At 43.8% G+C, this 17903-nt stretch overlaps 2 long non-coding RNA genes across 2 annotated transcripts; both read right to left on the minus strand.

The window, feature by feature from the left end:
- Window positions 1-600: 600 nt before the first annotated feature.
- LOC132155639 (uncharacterized) lies at window positions 601-15692 on the minus strand. Its single transcript, XR_009437316.1, has 2 exons — window positions 15495-15692; window positions 601-788 (listed from the first exon to the last, which is right to left on the minus strand). It is a non-coding gene; the product is annotated as an uncharacterized LOC132155639 (long non-coding RNA).
- Window positions 4767-5727, minus strand: LOC132155638 (uncharacterized). Its single transcript, XR_009437315.1, has 3 exons — window positions 5542-5727; window positions 5342-5453; window positions 4767-4846 (listed from the first exon to the last, which is right to left on the minus strand). It is a non-coding gene; the product is annotated as an uncharacterized LOC132155638 (long non-coding RNA).
- Window positions 15693-17903: the final 2211 nt, after the last annotated feature.

Here is a 17903-nt window from a genome sequence, read left to right on the forward strand (position 1 = left end):
ACACAGTTCACTCCGGTCTCTCTCTCGCATTGATTACTCGGAGTCTGATCCAAACCGTTCGGCGGAGGCGCGGAGAGCGCGCGAGCCCAACCATTGCCAGTCATAACCGAATCATGATTTATTAGAGATTTAATTATCGAATGGCGGATTCGGAAATAATCGCTTTAGTATATTCGGCCTGCAATTATACAATAACAATATTAAAGTAGAAGTCCAAATCGTCTGCCAGCCCAGAAAGCAAACAGTCATTGCAACTATGCTGAATCAACATTCTGTTGTCAACATTAAGTCATTGAATCAACATCGAACTCTGATGTTGATTCAACATCATTTTGCACCCTGATTTAATATTGAAACAATGTTGAAATTCTGTCCATAGATCAACGGAATTTCAATGGTATTTCAATTATCAGGAATATTGAAACAATGTTGAAATTTCAACTGAACTAAGGATCAACGTGATTTCAATGGAATTTCAATCGTTTTTAAATGTTAATTTTAAATGCCATAAATTAAATAGCCTGCTTTATCTACAGCTAGGATGTTAAAAAGTAATGGAACATTTGAAATCTTGCATAAAACACAGAACACACCACACTATTTAAAATCAAATTCATGTTTATTAGCCTCTCTACTCTTTATTTACACTTCATTATCATCTGATGCCTGCATAAGCTGTCGTCCAGTCCCTCCTGCCCAGTCTGGCGCATAGCGCAGCCACTTTTGCACAGCTTGTGCAAAAGAAAATTGGGTGACGGTAGCTGTCCCCATCTGCTGAGTAAGAGCATCTAAAATAGAAGATAAAATCACAATGCAAAAAAATAGCATTTAAGTTAAACAGAACATATATTTGAACACTTGGAACAAATTCAGTAGCCTAGGCCTATGATTTTTCAATGATCGGATAAGGCAATAAGTCCTCGTGTTGTAAGCTAGATCATATTTCCCCTATATTCAAAGCACTTTTCAAAACTGCCTGTTCATGGATGTATTCGATTTAAAGGAGGCAAAAAGGATTAGCTTGCAGTGACCTCTTTCATAAGGAAAATGTATGAGGCCAAGTGACTAAACATTTTATGTTTATTATTTAATTAGTTCAGAAGTAGTTGTTAACTCCACAAATTTAATATAAATAACTGGATACTAATTAAATAGTTAATGTAGATTAGAGTTACCATAGACAAAAGATGTTTTGACAAAATAATCATAGACAAAAACCGTTGCATTGAGTTTTTGACGAGGTTTTGGGCTGGAAAACCTTGCTGGCATCTGGCAACCCTGCTCAACAGCTGACATTAGGGCTGCTTCACGATTGACACACCTCTCATGGCTACCAACCAAAGGTAAGTTAACGTTACTGTTATATATAACGTTACACATTAGACATTATATTGCTAACGTCACTTGGACTGTAAGATAGTTTGCTGTGGTCTAGTTCCCAAATTTTCTAAATAATAATAATAATAAAAACAAATATGGTAAGGTAGGCAACACATGCTCCAATTCCTGTCAGAAAATGCACGTTGCCTACCTGACCATAATGCTGACCTATCGCTGGGTGGTAGTTTGTATGGTATTATTTATACCTTTGGGATGAAAATATTAACATGATTAACACGTGCAGGCGTGGCGTTTCTATTGCGTGTCAGCTGCGTCGCGTGCCTGACGCGTATTGCGTTCTTTTCCTGTCAAATGTCAAGAGGGCATTATTGTAGCGCGTAAGTACATTGCACTGAACACGTTTTAAGTGCAGGCATATACTCTGAGCGAGCCCAGAGACAATTCTTACAAGAGCAGCGTGTATCTGAGAGCCAGAGATGTTCGCGCTTGCCACTTTAAATTCCGCGCGTGAGCAGAGAGATTCGCGCTCGCGCATTATATTAATGTACTTTCGCGCTACAATAATGCGCTCTCTACATTTGAAAGGAAAATAACGCCATAGACGCTGCGCTACTGCTGCTAGGTCAGAGCTAGAGGGAGGGCCGCCGACAGACAAGTCTATATTTGGATTAGTGGTGTGTTGCTCTTATCTTTACGGCAACATTTCAACTGTTTCTCATTTTGAGGTGAACTAATCCTTTAACAATTATAGATCACTGTTACAAGTCACTGAATGCTGAGGTTTATTTTGGATTATTGTGTTAACTTCGTGCTAAGATTCCTGGTGCTGCATGGGGTGAGTTGGGGTGTGCATTGAGGCCCTTTGGCTTGCAGCCTAGGATTGATAATATAATGGTGATTTGAAATTTAGCAGGACTTACCAAACAAAGATCGGCAGAGTGCCAACTCTTTAAAGGGACGTTTTTGTTTGGTAGGCTCCTTGTTCTTTTTTCCAGCCCAGTTCAGTCTTGAAGCCAGTTCATTTGACAACAGGTGTGCCATCATACGGCGGACCCTCACCTCTAGGGTAGTCCCTCCAATGGTGGCGAGATGAGCAGTCAAAGTATTAAAAATTTGCAGCGTTAAAGGGATACTCCACTTTTTTAGGGTGTACTCACACTAGCCAGTTTGAACCGTGCCCGAGTGCGTTTGACCACCAAAGCGCGGTTCGTTTGACTAGTGTGAGTGCTCCGTACCGTGCCCGGGCGCGGCTCGATTGGCCGGCCCTGGCCCGCTTGGAAGAGGTGGGCCAGAGCACGGTTCAGTTGGACTCGGGCGCGGTTCGCATGCAGTGTGAGCGCTAACCGTGCTGGAGCACGGAACAGGACGCGTGGCGTCGCGGTTTTGTGACGCTCCAAAAGCTCAGCTGGTACCTTGCAAACCTCCTCATACGAGCAGCACGATTACGTGAAAATTTTCGCGCCACTAAGGCGACACATCTGTTTAACAACAGGCTGTGAGAGGGCTGTGGACCAAACGACACAAAATTATCCACAAAGAAAACAGAGCGATGGACTCCATTGTGTTCAGAGAGCGCCGCTCTTCCTGTTTATCCCGAAACCATCGCGCGCCATAATGACGTAAGTGTGCTCCGGCACGAATGCTGAAACCCTCCTATGTGAGTGCAGGCCAGAGGGGGAGTGGGGAGGGGGGACAATCGTACTCGGGCCCGGTTCATGGCAACCGTGCCTAGTGTGAGTACACCCTTAGGCTCATTTTACAACCCCCTCAAAGTTAAACAGTTGAGTTTTATCGTTTTCGAATCCATTCAGTGGATCTCCGGGTCTTTAGAAGAATGTCAGTAACCAGACAGTTTCTGGTCCCATTGACTTCCATAGTATACATTTTTTCCTACTATGGAAGTCAATGGCACCAAAAACTCTCTGGTTACTTACATTCTTCTTCTTCCTCACCAATCTCGTATATTTTAGCAGTAAACGCAATGTATTTGTCCCTTAATGTCTGTCCCTCCCCTGCCACAGCGTACTCTCCCGTCATCTACAGACTGTAGCTGGATGGTTAAAGCACGCAAAAATAAGGCATCATTCAGGAGACCAAAAAGTATTTGTTGATCACGGCAAATATGTATTGCCATTACAGTCAACAGCTCATAATATCTCAGATGTAGGCTAATGCACAATCTGCTTATGACTCCCTTTCTTATAGTCATGTAGCACAGCCATAGGAAATGAATGGTGTGGGCATTCAACAGTGCAAAGCTAACTACAGTGACCTTATGTAACTCCAGAGTAAAAACAGCTCAAGGTCTTGGATTTCTTGATTCCGCTTTGAAACACCCCTCTATACAGTGCTTCAAGATCGAACATAATTTTCAACCAATTTGGTCTGTGCAGAATTATTTTTTTCAGTCTGAATGTAACTTGGATTGATAAAGGCATACTGAAAAAACAGCAGTTTTTAGGAGATATTGAAATGTGAAATTAACCCATGAGTCTACTGTCATAAAGGTCAGGCAGTTTAAGGAAGTTGTGCATATCAGTGAAGTTTTCTGACAGAGTAATGATGTAACTAAAACTACCATTGCCTGTCGGTTTGTGCCATTTAACAGCGTCTCTTCTGCATGGTCCAGGGCCTCCATGGTGTGGAAGGGCAGCTCCAAGGGCTCCGACAGTGGCTGTACCACAGACTCCGATTGTCCACACCTGCAGGACTGGCGGAATTGCCTAAACTCCTCCCGCAGGTCCTTCACCTCCTTGGACAGCTCTGTCACTGCAGTAAGAAATTTTTGCATAGCCACATCTATTGACAAAGAAAATTGTACAAACAAATTTCAGAAGATGTTGAACTAAAAAATTACTTTGAGCAGTCAGTGTAATGTTTTTTTTTTATAATTGTCATACATTAATGTTCAAAGGTTTGGGATCACCCAAAACATTTTTGTATGGGACCACTCTTGGACTGCTGTAAAACCATTATTTCATGAGGCTGGTTATAATGATTCCAAATGGAAAAATGAATGATGGTAAGAAACTTTTTAACAGTTGTTTATTTTAGCAATGTCTCCCTCCATTGGTTTAAGCTAACAGTTGATAAGTGGTAAATCCTTCAGTGATTTAAATCATTGAGGAAAGAAAAGCCTGGGCCGCTAGGATTTAATTGTACTTACCTTTTAATGCCAACCTGGCAGTTTCTGAAGAATCTGAAACAACTGTGAAAAGAGAAATTAAACCATTTGACTGGATATACTGCATTTGGCTCGAATTTGAATGTTTGAATTGACTGAATTTAATTATTCTTTTTAAAAGCATACCTTCAGGAGATGGCCTCTGGAGTAAATTCATTGGAGAGAACACCAATTCATCACCAGGGAACGATGCTGGGACATGAACAAACACACACACACGCCACAATGAGGCTAACACTACCTGGAAATAACACTTTTGGGGCTTGGGTGAATCTGCGCTCATTCTGGGGCTCCTCGTCTGAGTGATAAACTGGATTCGGTCTAAAAGTAAACAAGGGAGCAAAGCACTTAAATTGTCAACTTGTGCATGTCAACAAATTGTTAAACTGTTCAATTGCACATCAACAACAAATGGTTGAAACTAGTGATGCACCGAAATTAAAATTCTGGGCAGAAACCGAAAATTTAGGATGCACTTGGCCAGAAACCGAAACTGAAGCTGAAAATTGCTTCTTTTAAAAACTCATACTATACACACACACACACACACACACATACATATAAAATTTGAATATAAAAATTGAAACTACTGCGGAAACAAAGACACCTACATCTTGGATGCCCTTGAGGTAACCTAAAACATACCAAAATGTAATTTCAAAGTGAACTATCCCTTTAATCTTTGATTGGCAGACGCGTGATAACAGCTCGACCGTGAGTGAAACCTAAGCTTGCACACGGATGGGAGGGGTGGGTGACATTCATTTTCGGCATCTGCCAATTGTGTGCAACTTGAAATTGTACATTCATTATTACCTTCTTTTTCTTTTCAGGGAATGGTGGCTCTCCTCCTCAGACTGGATGTCAGTGGTGTCACAATCTTTATTGAGATATCTGTCCAGGCTCCTCGCTGCCTCATCATGACTATCTACATATATGGAAAAACAGTCAGAAATTATGTCAGACAGGAGTATGTTCAGATTCTTACACCACAAATCTTATACCAGAACACCCACAACGAGTTATGAGGAGACGGATAGGCTGGTATGTGTGCCATCCCTGACCAGGCTGCTCTCTATTCAGGATGGCTGCATTCAGCCTAATAGAGTCCTTAGGAGGGTATGGGGGCCAGAAGACTTTATCTCCTTCAACCCATGAGTTTGGCACAATTTCAGTTGCCCCACTGCTGAACTGAACAACCCACCATGTGGTCATTTTTTTATTGCAGGGGATTACAAAGACTATAGAAAAAAAGCAAGGGAAAAAACTTAGAAACTGATGAACTGACTGCATAAACTGATTATATGAACTGATTTGGAAATTTTGGAAAAAAATTAATTGGTATGAATGATGGGAATGGCGATGAACTTGGTTTTGTCTGGATAAATTATGTACTTTTTGCCGATGTGCTGAAGCCTAGTCACACCGACATTCTTGCACAACCCCCAAACTGTGTATACCCCAATGTTTTCAGATGGAAAGGGATACTGGCCATAGGAATCTTTTTTGGTAAACTTGCGAAAAATTATGTAAGTCTCCTGACCTACCCTGACAATGTTTTCAACAACGGCAATGTCATCTACAATTTGAAAACAGTTATCCCCAGACCTAGATGATATTGTGTACTTTTCTGTAACAAGCTTACAGAACTGGTCCCCACAGCTTAATGAAGAGATCAATGGACCACCATAATGAGGATGCATGAATTTTTTTTCCTTTCTTCACTGTGTCCAAGGTCGGTGCAGGTGATTCTGAGAGCCTTTTTACTACTTGCTGTAAAGGCAAGTGAGGCTTGCGCAATAGGTGCTTTAGTTGCGCTAAATAATTCTCGTAAGGAAATGCAGATATGTTGTCCAAGGGACCAAACAGACGGTATTCTGACGCCAAGTGTGTCAGCTGATGGACATTGTAGGTGATTTCACCTTTCCCATATAGCTGACCAAAGTGAGTTACGAAGGAAGTCAACAATCCCTGAGCACAATCAATCATTTCCTCTGATGTTCCAGGAGACAACAGCAGATGCATGGCCACAGAAAGTAACATAAAGTTTTCATAAATTTCAAGGGCAATGCTATTTTTCAGGACTACTGGGCCAGCATAAAGCATGAAATATCGAAGCTCTGTCGCCTTCCACCGATCTATTTCAGAGAGGTGCCTGGGTTTCCGACTGAACTCAGAGGGAGTGTAAGGTCCTAGTCCCTTCAATTTAACGGATATCTCTTCGATTGATTTACTTGACAACCTAGTAGCCAGTGATTTGCCCCTCATCCAGATATATAGCAACTTCCTGGTTACCCCAAGACAGCACAAGTGCATGTAATCTAATGGGAACTGTACGAAAGCCTGTCCTAGGGACTAAAATTGTTGGCCGCACGGACTGATTATAGTGTGACGCGCAGGAAGACGGTTTGGTGAATGTTCATCTCTGCACACTTGTCTTTGCTCTGTATAATGCGTTTATGCCTTGATGCAAGTACATTTGCATATGTATGTTTATTGCGTGTATGTTATTGATGTCCCGCGATCGTTCTGCGGTTACCATCGGCGAGTTTTGAGCACCGTAGCGGCCATAATTTGCCGCGAGAGAAACACGCTAATCAGTATTAGCCTCGGCAGTATTCTAAACTGCATCACCAATGTTGTTTACATTAATAATGTATCATTGCACAATTTATCATGACTATTTGCATTGATAGGGCTGTTATTAATGTTAAGAATGCAGACTTGAGTGTTTAATCATTGTTTACTGCATTTGTTCGACTATCATGCCAGTGTGTAAATGATTCTCAGAATATGATTGTAATTATATTTCTCTATCGTTCTTTTAGACCATTAATACAGACATCATTGCCAAAGAATAACTGATCTAGATGACAACGCAAAGACTGTTCAATAAATCCATCTTTGTGAAGATCTGTTCTCCGACCCTTGATTCTCTAACCGGAATCCCGTCCATATTTGGCCGCCTCAATCAGCATATTATAAAGTTGTAGCACGCCTCCGTTACAAAGGTGGTCCTTCGAGCCGGATTGAGAGCAAGATCGAACCAATATGGACAAAGCAGAAAGTGACCTATCTGAGACAACGTCCCGACCTCGACGCAAGATTAATCTGCCTACACATCTGGATAATTACGATGTTGGCTACCATCCTGCTGGTGACCTTCCTCCAAAGGCTTCCTCTCACTGTCCTAGTCAGCCCCGAAGCAGCTCGAGGAAAACGTCTCACAGTGGTGTCAGCTCTCAATCCAGGAAAAGTAAGCGTTCCATTACGTCCGCTGGCGTTTACGTCCCACCAGAGCTCTCTAGCGTCCAGACTGCTATGTTGGAGGAAAAGATTAAACAGAGACAGTATGACAGTCTAAAGCGGCAAGTAGAAGAGGACTCATTTATTGATCTGGAATACCAAAGACTGCAGACACAAGCTAAAGAAGCCCAGCGCATGCAAGAGGAAGCGCTAGTCGCAAAGGAGGCCCTGTTGAAACAACTAGAACGACAGCGCAAGCTTCAAGAAGCAGAGACTGAACTCGAAGTAGCTAAGCTTGTATCCTCCATGCTTTCTGTAGACTCTAGAGCGACCACTCCAGTCCCTACCGACTCTGGTTCTCTGAACGCTCAACAGCTTGCATCACAGCGCAGCCAGGCTTGCTCACCGCAGCTCATGTCTTCAGAAACTCAGCAGCCCCTCTTCCAGTCGCCCGCTGTGACGTCAACGCTGCTACCCTGTCTTACAGCACTGCCTGATCCTGAGGTTTCTGCAGCGTCTCCTAGACCGCCACATTGGGCCGCACCTGCTCCTCACTCTGCAGATGCACCCATGCCCGTTGCATTTGACCCAGGGCCACAAGCATTCTCACCGCCAGTCCCTGACATTGCACCATCGGCACCTACTGCCATTCCAGTACACTGTGTGTCATTACCGTCGAATGTGGCCTCTCAGCCTTCAGCAGTGTTCACCATCCCGACCTCCACTGCGTACCCCATCAGCAGCATGCAGCGTGTGACACAGCAACCTCTTACTACCACATTACCTTCCCTTCGCTACAGGCTACAACAGACAGCAACAACGCCAGTGACAACACTTCCGGGTCTGTCACAGCTCCCTGTCTTCAGCCACCAAGCACCGGTGACGACACTTCATGCTCCTGGTTACGTTAAAGCATCTGTGCCTCTCCCCCCAACTGCCTACTCACCTCAACTGAGTCCAGAGCTCCTGCTCGCATCAGCTTATGGCATTCCACGACCCACGTTACCAGTTTTCGAGAGTGGTGCTGAGAGTGATTTTGCTTTAAGTTAACATTGGACAATCTGTTGAGTAATCACCATCATATCAGTGAACAGTATAAATATCATGTTCTCTTAAGTCATTTGGAACTTCCTAGTGCCCATCAGCTCGCTAAATCCTTCATGTATCATCCCAGCCTTACACTGCTGCTCTGCAGGCACTTCAAGACAAGTATGGACAACCGAGACAGCTTGTTCAGTCTGAGTTGGGTGCCATCCTAAGCACTCCACCTCTTAAGTTGGGTGACGCTAATGCCTTCGACTCATTTGCATTGTCAGTACAGTCTTTAGTGGGTATGCTGAGAACTCTTGAAGGCCAGAATGGTTACGAGCTTTTGTGTGGCTCACATGTGGACCGTCTCTTGAGTAAACTGCCACCAGCCTATCGCGACAGTTTTGTTGAATACTGCCTAAGTCGGGGTATTCTCCAGACCGGCACCGACAAGACCTACACACTACCTGATTTCGCAGACTGGCTTCAGATCAAGTCCCAAGCGAAACGTATCTCTAGCAGAGCTGCGGCTATGTTCCAGAGTGAAACTCTGAAGCCCCCTGGTAGAGCTAGAGGAGCACCTCATCCAAGAGGGCAGCCAAGGCCAGTTCTCCTGACACGTGAGAGTGTAGCTAAGACTCCTGAGTCGACAGCCCCTAAGTCCAGCTCCAAGCCCAAGCCATACTGTCCCCATTGTGACAACAGGGATCACTACCTCAACTCTTGTGAGGCATTCAAGAAATTGACTACCTCCCAGATTGTATCTTGGGTCAAAGATGGTAAACGATGCTGGAGATGTGGACGGTCCCATGCTGTAGAGTCTTGCAACCTCAAACGTCCATGTAGAATTTGTAAAGAGCTACATCTTACAGTTCTTCACGATTCCATTAAAGATACCACCAGTGCTGTCCTCGCCGTCAGCCTCCCATCGACCCGGGTTTACTTGGACAGACCGAACCGTACACCCAGAGTCATGCTAAAGGTCGTCAAGGTCCTCCTTCACAATGGACACCACACAATGGAGGCAAATGCCGTTCTTGATGATGGGTCAGAGAGAACACTCGTGCTTTCCCCAGTTGTGGAGCAGCTCAAGCTTACCTGTACCCCAGAGTTACTTCATTTACAGACTGTTCAGCAATCTCACACAGAACTCGAAGGTTCGTCCGTTTCTTTCGAGGTCTCAGCAGTCACCAAACCCATGCAGAGGTTCACTATCCCCAATGCCTTTACTGCAACCGGTTTGAGTCTTGCAGAACATAACTACCCAGTGGCTGCGCTCCAACGAGCTTATCGTCATCTGAGAGATCTTCCTCTTCCCCCTGTTGACAGAGTCAAACCACTACTCCTCATTGGTTCTGACATGCCACACCTCTTAATGCCGATACAGCCTGTCTGCAGAGGACCAGACGGAGGTCCAATAGCTATCAGAACACAGCTGGGATGGTCTCTTCTGGGTCCCATGAGCCCCAAGCAGCCCTCACGGTGTTATCAGCAGTGCCTTCATATCACCACCACTCCGCTTCATGATGATCTGATCCGGCACGTCGAACGTCTCTGGCAGGTTGACACCTTCCCATACAATGAGAAGATGGTCATCAGGTCCAAGCAAGACAAAGACGCTCTCGCTATGCTTCAGAAAGCCACCACCACTGTGAACGTAGACGGCGTTCGACGTTATGCCACACCATTGCTCCGACGCATGCCCATGACCATGTTCCATACCGATAAGGATGCTGTCCTTCCTAGTCTTCGAAGTACCGAGCGCAGATTGGCAAGAGATCCTGAACTAGCAAAAGCCTACTGCACTGAAATCCGCAAGTTGGAATCTGCTGGATATGTAGCCAAGATAACCACAGAAGAAGCACACAATACCTCTGAATCCTGGTTTATTCTGCACCATATCGTGCAACACAACGGCAAGAACAGGATCGTCTTTAACTGTTCATTTCAACATCAGGGTCAGTCCTTGAACAGTCAGCTGCTTCCTGGTCCGATGCTGGGACCCTCCTTGTTAGGTGTGCTCCTGAAGTTCCGACAACACACGGTGGCTGTGAGTGGGAACATAAAAGCTATGTTCCATCAGGTACGCTTATTGCCCAGGGACAAGCCAGTGTTGCGGTTTCTCTGGAGGAACATGTGCAGAGACCAGGAGCCTGAGATATATGAATGGCAGGTGCTTCCGTTCGGAACTACCTGCAGCCCGTGTTGCGCCATCTACGCCCTCCAACGCAGTGCCCAGAACCACCAGAACGACCAGGTCAGTCTGGTTAACATAGTTGAGAATTCCTTCTATGTTGATAATTGCCTGCACAGCACTTCGAACTCTGATGAAGCTAAGGAGGTAGTTGATGGACTTCGTCATCTACTGTCTGAGGGAGGCTTCGACTTGAGACAGTGGGCCTGCAACATACCCTCTGTCATCGAACATCTTCTCGCAGAAGCCCGGTCTGCTAACAGTGAACTGTGGTTGACCAAAGCCAGTACAGACCTACAAGAACCCACTCTGGGCCTACGGTGGGACTGTCTCAGTGACACCCTTGGTTATAATTTGCGATCAACCGAGCCTCTAGAACCTACCATGAGAAACGTGTACAAGACCTTGGCCAGCCAGTATGACCCGCTGGGTTATATCATCCCGTTTACCACCAGGGCCAAGGTTCTCATCCAAGATCTCTGGAAGCAGAATTTGGGCTGGGACGATCCAATAACACCTTTACAGCTAAGAGAGAAGTGGCTAACATGGATACAAGAGATTCCTAATCTGCTTCAGCTGCAATTTCCTCGACCTTATGCCCCAGCCTGTGCTGATTACCCTAGTGCCATCCGAGAACTCCACGTATTTTGCGACGCCTCAGAAAGAGCATACAGCTCAGTGGCCTATTTGCGTACTACAGATGATCAAGGACACATCCATGTCGCCTTTGTTCTGGCCAGATCCAGTGTGGCCCCCAGAAAATGCCTCTCCATGCCTCGTTTGGAACTGAGTGCAGCCCTGACTGGCGCCCAGTTAGCCAAAGTGATCCAGACTGAGTTGTCTCTTAATCTCCAAACAGTCACCCTCTGGTCTGACTCAACAACCGTGCTGAACTGGCTCACCTCTAAGTCCTGTCGCTACAAGGTATTTGTAGGGACACGCATAGCCGAAATCCAGACCCTCACAGACACGGCTGAATGGCGGTACATTGATTCGGCTCACAACCCTGCCGATCACATCACAAGAGGCCTGACACTGACCCAGATAGCAAGACCCCATCAGTGCAGTTCAGGACCAGACTTCCTCCTTCAACCTTCTGACCAGTGGCCATCCACACCTGTCACTAAGTTAGAATCGGAGATCAGTGAGTTGAGGAAAACTGCATTCATCGGCACTGTCAAAGTCTCCAATAATTTACTTGTGGACCCCAATCAATTCCACACATGGCTAGAGCTTGTTGAGGCCACTGCCAGGTCCCTACACGGGGCAGCTGTTGCAGACAGCGACTCTTCACTGCAAGCTGATGACTATGTTAAAGCAGAGAAACTTATCCTGGCCCAAGTTCAGCAGGACTCATTCCCACTTGAAGTCCAAGCTTTGAAGACTGGACAGCCGATTCCAGCTACCAGCCGTTTGGCATCCCTTGCACCAGAGTATGATAAGGACACATGTCTCATCAGAGTAGGGGGACGGTTACGCAGAGCCAGTGACCTCGACCCTGATGCCATCCACCCGATACTGTTGGATCCTGGTCATTCTACAACGAAGCTGATAATTAAAGAGACGGACCGCCGACTTCTGCATCCTGGTTCTGAAAGGGTGTTAGCGGAATTACGTCGCCAGTATTGGATACTCCGGGGCAGGGAAGCCGTCTGTAAGCATCAACGCAAATGCAAAGATTGTCAGTTCTGGCGAGCCAAGCCTGAAGTTCCCCAAATGGCCGATCTTCCATCCTGCAGGCTGCAACTTCACCAACCGCCGTTCTATTCTACTGGGGTAGATTGTTTTGGGCCCCTTTCAGTCAAAGTTGGTCGTCCCCACGAAAAAAGATGGGGCATCCTTTATAAGTGCATGACAACCCGATGTGTGCATCTTGTTCTGTTGGAGCACCTTGACACTGATGCATTCCTACTCTCTCTGCGTCGCTTTATAGCAAGACGAGGTAAGCCCATGGAATTGCTCTGTGACAACGGTACCAACTTTGTAGGAGGAGACCGAGAACTACGTGACATTTTTGATGTCATGGCACCCAAGCTTCAAGAGCTGCTTGCTCCACAGAAGATCAGATTCCGCTACATTCCACCTAATGCTCCTCATTTCGGAGGAACCTGGGAGCGTGAAGTCAAGTCTGTAAAGACTGCACTACGGGTCATTTTGCGAGAGCAAACGGTGCCAGAGCCAGTGCTGCAGACGTTGTTAACGGAGGTTGAGGGTATTCTAAATGCCAAGCCCCTCGGCTACGTATCTTCTGATGTTGCAGACGTCGACCCAGTGACTCCGAACCTACTCCTTATGGGCCGTCGTGATGCCTCCTTACCTCAAGTTTTTTTCGACTCTACCAACCTGCTTGGAAGACGCAGATGGAGACACAGCCAGGTGTTGGCAGATCATTTCTGGACTGCCTTTATCCGAGTTTATCTCCCAAGTTTACAGGATCGGCATAAGTGGAGAAAGGATGGCAAAGAGCTAACTGTGGGCCAAGTGGTTCTTATTGTTGATCACCAACTTCCTCGTGCCCTCTGGCCTGTGGGCACAGTGACTGAGACGTTGGCTGGACCTGACGGGAAAGTTATTACTGCTCGTGTCAGAGTTAATGAGAAATCCTACACTCGTCCAGTTATTAGGTTGATTCCACTTCCTCACTTCGAGGAAGAGCCTTAGACACTGTAGACAGACTTTCTTGGTGTTTACAATTATCCTGTCAGATAATTGGGGGCGGCTGTGTACGAAAGCCTGTCCTAGGGACTAAAATTGTTGGCCGCACGGACTGATTATAGTGTGACGCGCAGGAAGACGGTTTGGTGAATGTTCATCTCTGCACACTTGTCTTTGCTCTGTATAATGCGTTTATGCCTTGATGTAAGTACATTTGCATTTGTATGTTTATTGCGTGTATGTTATTGATGTCCCGCGATCGTTCTGCGGTTACCATCGGCGAGTTTTGAGCACCGTAGCGGCCGTAATTTGCCGCGAGAGAAACATGCTAATCAGTATTAGCCTCGGCAGTATTCTAAACTGCATCACCAATGTTGTTTACATTAATAATGTATCATTGCACAATTTATCATGACTATTTGCATTGATAGGGCTGTTATTAATGTTAAGAATGCAGACTTGAGTGTTTAATCATTGTTTACTGCATTTGTTCGAATATCATGCCAGTGTGTAAATGATTCTCAGAATATGATTGTAATTATATTTCTCTATCGTTCTTTTAGACCATTAATACAGACATCATTGCCAAAGAATAACTGATCTAGATGACAACGCAAAGACTATTCAATAAATCCATCTTTGTGAAGATCTGTTCTCCGACCCTTGATTCTCTAACCGGAATCCCGTCCATATTTGGCCGCCTCAATCAGCATATTATAAAGTTGTAGCACGCCTCCGTTACAGGAACATTGTCACCATTTTGACCGGACTAGCTAGTGGGGACAGTATTTGGTTTAAGTGGAGTCTGTGTCTGTCCTCAATCTAACATTTGTTTCCGGATATGTCATCTTGTTGTGCCATTCACCCACTTGAAAACACTTGTCGCAACCTGAATAACCATTGTGGCTTTTTACATTTTTAATAAAAGCTCGTGCTGGGGCATCGCATATAAATGAGCACACTTCTGCCAGAATCTGCTGTCCATTGTGAACAATGCCATTTTTTAGAATGCCACTAAGGTCTTCAATAAATGGGCCCAAGAACTCAAAGACACTCTTTGGTTTGGTAAAGCCACAGAAAAGGCCGACAAGGAATGGCGATTTTCTGTAATCAACATTAATGGTAGCTAAAATGGGCCAGAACTGAGTTTTGCTGCTTCGGAATAGTGGTAAACCATCTATACTAAACTGCAGCTTAATTGTGGTCAAATTAGCCGGCAGCTTCAGAGATTTCAGTTTTGACATCAATCCAGTAGCTAGGCCAAAGTGATAATATTCCCCACCTTCCATTTTCTCAGTTTTTATTTCACCTTGTGTCTTGAGAATTGTCCGAGCATCTCTTGGCAATTCTGGATGAAACACTCGCAAAATGCTCAAGAGTGCAGTCAATGCTGCTAATGAGACCGAAAAGGAGGAGGCCCAAAATCTGAGACTTGTCATTAACTCTGATGTTGGAGCTTCAGCATCAGAAACATCTGATTCTGAATCAACAGGCCTAGGTGATGGACAGTCGTAAACAGAGTCTAATGAGAGATGGGACTCATTGATTGCTGACCTCTGCTCAAGTTCCCCTATACTTGGTTGCTTCACAACTGAGCTAGATTCTCCTGACTCCAATGCTACACTTGGGAATTCAACATGTTCCAGTTCTGCAACAGTGTTGCCTTGCATTTTGGAACCAGTATAGGTTTTCTCATACTGCTGCAGGATTTCTGACTCTGTGGCCCTAAGCATTGATTTAATTTTCCGCCTTTTTGACCAGCGTGATGTCATTGTCCAATTGCAAGTGGTGCAAGTTGTTTGCAGAAATAAAATGAAATTAAATCAAAAATGTTGTTTTGCTTACTTGGTGTGCAATAGTGATCTGTAAAAGAACAGAAAGGCAAAAATCTCTGTTAAAAACAGCAATTAAAATTCACAATCATACAGTGTGACTGTACTTTATACATATGTACTCAGGTAACCAATCTGTTATTAAAAATATAAAAACAAAGAAAGTTTCATATAAACAACATAATATACAATTTAAATATACAGTGGTTTATTTTTTCAGCTACAGTTGATGTAATAGTAGCATTCAAGAAATAAATGTAAAATATAAAAGACGAAATACACTTTAATGTAGGCCTATAAAATATAAAATTCTCATTAAAGCTAATTAATTACGCCCCATTAACTGGACTGCCCCGCCCCCTCAGATCACCATAAATGTTAAAGGGATTTTAATGCAAAAATATGCTATTTTTTATGCTGTACTTTCTTCCTATAGTGAATATCAAGCTACAATATATCTGTTTGTCAGCTCAAATGTTTCAGTGGTAGAACTTTTGCCTAGCGTGTCAGAGGTTTTTTTATTTATTTATCAAAACTTATGTTTATCAGTTGTTGTATATCAGACAGGGATACGTTTGTGAATATTTATGTTTAGTAATTTCACCGGAAAGAACAGACCGTCTCCACAACGGATTGAAGCGCGTGTCCGAGTGCAGACTGTACACAGCATCCGGGCCACTGATCGCAGCGACAACAAACACTTTGATCACTTGATGAAAAAATAATAAAAAATAAAACATTTCAACTCTAGATCGCCTCTTATTAAATTAAACTTATTGTACTAACGTACAATTGATGCTCAGCTAAATAACTGGAGATGTTATATTTATTTGTATTGGTACATTCGTGCCGCAAGATGTTTCTATTATGAAGTACCGGTATGTGGGCTATGCCACCCCCCCCCCCACCCCCGACGCCAGGCCTGGTTGTCAGGTGCTGTATAATAGTGCGCGCTTTGGTTGTAGGCAAACGTGCTCAGAAATGCGGCAGAACAGAACGCCAATTAAATGTTTTCCTCAAAAGCAGATCTTGGAGAAGATCATCAAAAATTGTGATATCGCATAAGCACTAGTATAAAACAACTGTTATCATTTCTGAAAACAAACACAATGGAGAACAAAACTATGGCATTCATATCGCAGCCCTGCTCGAGGATTATTAATATTTAGGATTTGTATTACGACGAGATGGTCTAATCGGCATTTCCAGTTACAACTCTCGAGACAGTTCTGCATAGAATAAAGTAAAGGTAACCCAGCTAACACAAATACGTAACTGTTACGTAACTGCAACGTAATCTTGTGACCAAACTTTCGTCGTGGCGACGTAATTAGTTACGTCGTGGCAACCGGAAAAGTGAAATTCCCAGATACGTCGCCACAACGTAACTTTGTGACGTTGCCAGTAAGTAACTGCGACGTCGTGGCAATGTCGCGGATCGGTGGTCGTGTGCTGGTAATCAGTTGGTCATTTTTTATAATTATTCTATGGGCGGACATGCAGTACTTGAACCTAATTTATGTCCTCATATGCCCAAACTAATTTAAAGGCTGTTTCAGCAGCTGTGAATGATGAATACATACTCGAAATGAATTCAGTTAATTTATTAACAAGCAAATATGAACAGTAATACACCCAGATTATTAATAAAAACATAGGATATACAGCGAAATATGATTGAAAGCATTCAGCCCATACAGAAGCACATAGATTGAGATATATTAATAATAAATACATTTCCATATATTTAAATATCTATACTCTTCTGTAAGCATCCAGGGTCAAAACATTATGCACCAACATGCAAGTCTTAGTAGGCACTCAGTACATTGCATTTAAATATTAGCATTAACAATGTACACATTCATCAACTAATCACAAGCTCCCACAAATAATACATCAGCTAATCACACCCTTAACCAAACCACTACAAATAATTCATTGAAAATAATATGCAATAGCTTATGAACAGATGTATTATAGCAAATCAAGTTTAATGAATCTCACACCTATCATACAGCATTATGGCCAGTTCACACTGCCACAAAAAAATATATCTAAAAAAATATATATATGTATATATGTTTAAGCAATTAACATTATATTCTAAAATCTTAAGTAATTCTTACTTTCTCTATTCTTGCAATATTCAAGTGTTCATGTCCCTTTGTAATATCTGCATCTGGCGAAGTCTGAAGAGAACACAATATGCTAGTAGACAGCAATCCTCGTGAGAGAGAGGTCTGGTGTGGAAGGTGGATCTGGAACTGACTTCTCTTGATTATCTGTCTTCACAAACTGCCCTGAAATACAATTCAAACATTAACAATGATTGTTATAAATGCAATGTAAGGCTCTTACATTCATAATGCTCATTTTGGAAATATAGTTAATATCAGTAATATGCAGCATGCACGATACA

The sequence above is a fragment of the Carassius carassius genome, chromosome 13 (genome assembly GCF_963082965.1).
Source record: "Carassius carassius chromosome 13, fCarCar2.1, whole genome shotgun sequence".
Classification (NCBI taxonomy): domain Eukaryota; kingdom Metazoa; phylum Chordata; class Actinopteri; order Cypriniformes; family Cyprinidae; genus Carassius; species Carassius carassius.